The 6,000-nt window shown below is 34.9% G+C and overlaps 1 protein-coding gene across 1 annotated transcript in view; it reads left to right on the top strand.

Annotated features, from left to right (window-relative positions):
* LOC110032113 (heterogeneous nuclear ribonucleoprotein 1) overlaps positions 1-6,000 on the top strand; it is a 67,807-nt gene that overhangs the window by 26,366 nt on the left and 35,441 nt on the right. The window lies entirely within an intron of this gene.

Here is a 6,000-nt window from a genome sequence, read left to right as displayed (position 1 = left end):
TCCCCCCCCCCCCCCCCCCCCAATTCTTAAAAATATCACACATAGGGCTCAAAGAAAGTGACAATGACACTAAGAGAGGTCAAGGATCTTTCTCTTTCTTATTTTATGAGTTCTCTAATTCTATTAGTTCAGCACCCAGCTTGAAGCTTTAGATTGAACTTAAAGAGCCTTTTAGCTAAAGTGCAACATGTGTCATGATTCTAATGAACATGCTTTAAATTGAACTTAAAGAGCTCAGAGTAACAAGAGTTGAATTTCATCCATAACCAATACATTTATATTCCTCAAATTTTTAGTAATGGAGCTAAACTTATTAACATTTGATTTATTAGTGATACCTTTTTGCTTGCGTAGAAAAAAAAATATATTTTTTTGATGAAATATATCGATGAAACTTTTGGCTTCTTGCTAGAACGAAAAACCTTTGCTACTTATTTTCTCCAGGACTTCAGTCAAGATCTTTATGACCAAATATATTTATATTGGTGAGAGAGCTTTTCCAATTCATACTTTTCATTAATATTTAATATATGGTGTCTGAAAAACCTACTTTTTATTTGGAAGCACATGAACAAATAAAATAATAACAAAAATAAAGTCAAGCAGAAGGCATCTAGATTTAAAATATATTAAACAAAAATGTTGCCTAAATCCTTGACGAAGCGAGTAATTGACATATTGTTAAGAAGTTACATATGTGTCCAAGTTGGGCAGATTAAAATGCTTTCCCTAAATCAAACTATACCCATCACACTTTAAAAGAAGCCCCAACCGTAAGCAGTTTGTTTGTGTCTCACTATTATTTTCAGGGATCACATTTGACATGGGGCTAGTCATCTAACTCCATGTGGCTCTACAGTTGTCTCCCACTTTTTGTTTAGCTTTATCTGTGACCTCTCTAATGTGGTGCCTTCTGGTCCCGAGTTTGGTCCCAACTCAGGCAATTGGTTGCTCACTATGCTTGTAGCTTGCATGATCTTGCTCACTATGCTTGTAGCTTGCATGATCTCGTTGTTCTACTTTGTGGGCAATTCTTGTTGAGCCCTCACCTTCATTTTGACGATACCTTATGATGCTGGCTTCTGTGTTTGTGGTATTCTTATTTCTTTAGGAATGATTCACTCCTCCCAATTTCAGGGACTTTACATCCTTTTCTCCATCTTCTTTCCCATTCTTGGTGAGCTTTCCACTCATCTTTGTTGTAATGCACATTTTTTTAATCTGTGCTTTACCTACCGTTCAAATTTTCTACTTGGACTTACATGCTTTGCCACCAGTTCTTTAACGTGCCCCTCATCTTTCTCTCTCTTTAGCTATTCCTTGGGTTTTGGATGAAACCCCAATTAATTTACCTCCCTCAATCCTGCTGGAACCTTCTTCAAATCCTCGCACTTGCTCTTTTGCAATTTTTTTGGTGGGCCAAATATTTTATTCCCACCAAACAATAGTTCCACCTATTTTTCGTTCAAAATGCAATTTCACAATCTCTTAAGTTGCCTTCCAGATATCAATGTAAACTAGCCCTCATCTTCACTAATTAGAAGATTAGTGAACTTTCTAGACCTCTATGTTTTCTCATTTTTGATATTTTATTTGGGCTTCCTAATATAGAAAACTAATTATATTTTTTTGTCTAATTTACTTTTGATCGGCTTCCATTCTATTGGGATCAAGGAGCCAATCATATGGTAATTAAACTACTCTTTGAAGGCGACATTAGTTTTTTTTTGTCGAACTTACTGTGGCAATGGTTTTCCATTGTATATGATAAAATGATTGCCCGTTATGTAATACTGACACTCATAAAAATGTGTCATACCCATGTCAGACACGTATATGTCGGCCGTTTTATGAAAGGATAACTTAATTTAGGTTTAAATATATGAAATTTTGATTTTTGAAAGTAGCATTTTGATTTAAAAATAGGTGAGACCAAACGAGTCTCACATTTTGAATATTTTGGGTGACTAAACACGATACATTTAGTAATACATTTATCCCGAAGAATAAACATATCACTTATAGTAGACTCAATCATCTAAACTAAAGAATTTCTAAACTAAAGAATTTGTGTCTAAACTAAAGAATTTGTGATATCCGTTTTGGTCCGCAAAATATTTTATAAAAAGGCCAACAAGTTCCCCTACCTAACATAAAAATCAGATAGAGTTTATTTTATCTGGGTTCCATGTTCCCTACAGAAGCAATCTCCTATAGTTAATTACATCTTAAATGACCGAAATCACTTAAGAAAACTCTCGCTTCAGATCTAAGGTTTTGCTTTTAAGATTTTCAAAGTTTAGGGTTTCCAAGGTAGGACATGAGAAAATCAAACGAGAGTGGTTCAACTAGGAACATTTATTTAAGGAATCTAAATGGAAGAAAAGTATGGAAAATCACAGATCTGAGGAAAACCCCGGTGATCTCCCAAACTATTCTATCGTTCGGCTTTACATTTTTGAAATGAGGTTATTTGATTTTGAATCCTGCAGTTTATTTAGAATTTAGGACTTATAATTACATGATATAAGACTGTACAAATAGCGTAAAAAGATAAGAGAATTTACACTGTACCGTACAATAACCTCGGAATCCTAAAGTGTTAGGACTTATAATTGCACAACAGTGTTGTACAAAAAGCTTAAAAGATATGTGAGGGATTACGTTGCGCTAGACAAACTACCTCGAAGTCTTGTGTTGTTATTTAAACTAAGGAAAGTGCTCAGTGATGTGGAATTGTTTTGCTGTTGCATATTCACCTTGAAGTTGTTCTCCTCGTCGTGTTGCCCACGATGTTCACTCCAAGCTCCTCGCTGTAGCACCTCCAGGTTTGTTGTTAATCCTATATATAACCACTAGATTTTTCTATATTAAGGTATAGTGTGTATCAAAACAAATAAAACATGTGATATAAAAGAGGAAAGAAATAATATAACATGCTAGGAGAACAATATAATATGCTGTGAAATAAAATGCTGTAATGTAAATTAAACCTGTATATTTGAGAGGGCCGCTGCTTCTTTAAGGTTAGCTAGTATGTGCTTTGTAAACAGGAGAAAACACGACTTAATAATTCGAGAAAACCGACAAATCGTAGGAAAACACAAACAAAACAAAACACAATATCTCATATAAATGACCAAGAATATGAAATTTATATGTGATATTGAGAATGTTCCCAATTGCAGGAGGAGTGTAAGATTCAAGCTTAAATCTCGGAGCATTGAGTTTCATTTTTGGTCAAGTTAAGACAACAATTTCATTATTTGATTTAATTAAATCAGTCATGAACCATAACCTAATGCACCCTCGTGTCTAGTATCCTAATGAACTTATGAACTAGAGTCAGATGTCTGACTTCTTAGGTTCATTTGAAAATTAGGATGATGAACTCTCTCTCAGGGTGTGCTCCTAAGACCTAAGAAGCCTACACTTTAGTTTGAGTCTGAAGTGTTCCCTGAAATGTTCTAAAGTGTCCATCTTCAATTAAGTGTCTTTCAACTGATTCTCGAACATCTTTAGATCAAGCTTAACTCGCTATCAGACTCCTAAGACCTAGGGGTAAATCTATAATTTTGGCAAAAATGGTGTGAAATGTGCTTCAATTATAGTTAAAGCAATTGGGTTTAAGTTTATTCAAAGCTTAAGGGACCTAAATGCAAGTCTACTGATCTTTCAATCCATGCTCTTAATTGTCATTTAAACTCTTAATTTCTTCCAAATCTCAACTGTTCTTCCAATTACAATTTCATCTTTCTTATGCAAAAGGAATGGTGTATGGTTTGCTATCCTATCTTCTCTTTAGGTTTCTATCATCTCAACAGACCAAATTTCATTTTTAATTTCTTCTCCCTTTCTCTTTTCTTCATATTTTTCTTTAAGACCATGAATCATTTCTGAAAATAATTAAATTGAAAATTCTAATTTTTTAACTTGACCGTTAAAAAAAAAACAAAACAAACGAAAAAAAGACCGATCCACTTTTAGAAACAAAGTCAAATCAGTAAAGCCTAGAGCGAAATCACAAGTGTATCAGCCTAAAGGCGTTAAAAACTTGTTAAAAAAAGACCGAATCAATCTCAAAAAAGGGTTTAAGAGCCTCAAAATGTAATTTAAAACTTCACGAATAAAGCTTCAGAATGTGGCGAATAAAACTTAAAAAATGTAGCCCAAACATATTAGTAGAAAGTGCTCCAAGTACGGCTCACCCAATCCATGAACCGACCTTCACAGCAAAGGTGAAAATTCACCACATTAAGATTTGCGGCCAGGGACAATGAAGGGGAAAACCAATCCCAAACCAAACATCTTCAATCATAAAAGAACTAAAGAAGAAGGCCGACATCCGTAAGAGCTAAAAAAAATCATAATTTAAGCTAAATCAAAACCAATACATGGGGAAAACAGAGAAATATTTTCAGTTTTTATCTAGCTCGAAAGAGTCAAAACCGAGCCTCAACAAATGGGAAAATACGTAGCAATAATAGAGAATGAACATAGAGCCTCAAACCAATATTCTACCTATCATGCATTTCAAATTTTTGGAAATAAACTACCCAATAGTTTTAGATTTTGTAGAATATACTAACTATATATTTAAACTCACGGGTAGAGCTGTGAATAGGAGCAAAACAATCACCAAACCCACCACAAATAAACTCACAAACAACCTTTCGGGTAGAGTTAGGAAGAGAAATAAAACAACCATTAAACCAACCCCAAACTAGCCCACAAACAATCTTGCGGGTAGAGCTAGGAAGAGGAACAAAACAACCACCAAACCAACCCAACAAAGGATGCAAGCCTATTCCAGACAAGTGTGAAACCGAGCCCAACAAATGGGTTAAAATAGTGTAAAAACTTCAGCTAACTCCAGCGTAGAAGAAGCTCAAAATGAACCCAACACATGGGTTAAAGCAAAGACCATTTCCTAATACGAATTTGACTTAAAAGAGTCCAAACCCAAACCCAACACATGAACAAACCAAACCCAATGCATGGGGGCAAAACAGAAAGAATGCTTCCAACTATAATCCAATCCCAAAGAAAAGCCAAACATAGCTCATCCAAATGGGCCAAAGCAGAGAAAAAATTCAAACAATGATTCAACTCCAAAAAAAGCCAAGGCCGAACTTGTCCACATGAGAAAAACATGACAAAAATTTCCAATATAAATTCAGCCCCAAAGGAGCTAAAACCGAGCATATCAAGCGGGAAAAACATAAAAGCATTTCCATTGAAATTTTATCTCGAAAAGAGCCAAAACTGAGAGCACTAAGTGGGCCAAACAGAGCATATCTTTTCCGATATTTATTGTAATCATGAATATCAACAATAGAAGCCTTGATAATTTCATTCCAACATGCATTTGAACAAGGGACAACAAGATAAACTAGATATGGGCCCCAAAGACATCTTTTCCAACTCATGAAATAGTTTCCAACATGTGTTATAGCAAGAGACAACAATATATACAAAATATAAGCCCCAAATATAATTTCTAGCTCATAAAAATGATTTCCAACAGGCATTTTAATGAGGGGCATCAAGAGGAACAAAATTTATCCCCCAAAAATATTTCCAGCTCATAAAAAGTGATTTTCAGTATATATTCTAACAAGGGGCATCAAAAGAAGCAACACATAAGCCTCAAATATAATTTCCAGCATGTATTCAATGTCTCAACTTCAAAATAAACTAAAATACTCCTTCATTAATCTTTGCAAGAAGATAGAGACGCTTCAACATGCCATTCTAGGTAAAAAAAAAAGAATAGGGAGGAGGAGAGTACCTCTTTAGTGTAGCAAAACACTTAAGAATAAAAAAAAAGTAAATTGAAGAAAGCACCCCACAGAAATTTTTCCTGAAGACCTCACGCAAACAGCTCCCACGATTTCCTAATTCCCGGTTCGACAAATCCAGGCCGCAAGATCCTCGAACAACAGAGAGGAAGATCTCCTCTCGAACGATGAAAGCAGAAAGAACTAGCTTTCCCAACAG

Source organism: Phalaenopsis equestris, unplaced genomic scaffold, assembly GCF_001263595.1.
Source record: "Phalaenopsis equestris unplaced genomic scaffold, ASM126359v1 Scaffold000878, whole genome shotgun sequence".
NCBI lineage: Eukaryota > Viridiplantae > Streptophyta > Magnoliopsida > Asparagales > Orchidaceae > Phalaenopsis > Phalaenopsis equestris.
Note: the sequence above shows the minus strand (reverse complement) of the source record. Positions and strands in the feature narration are given on the sequence as shown.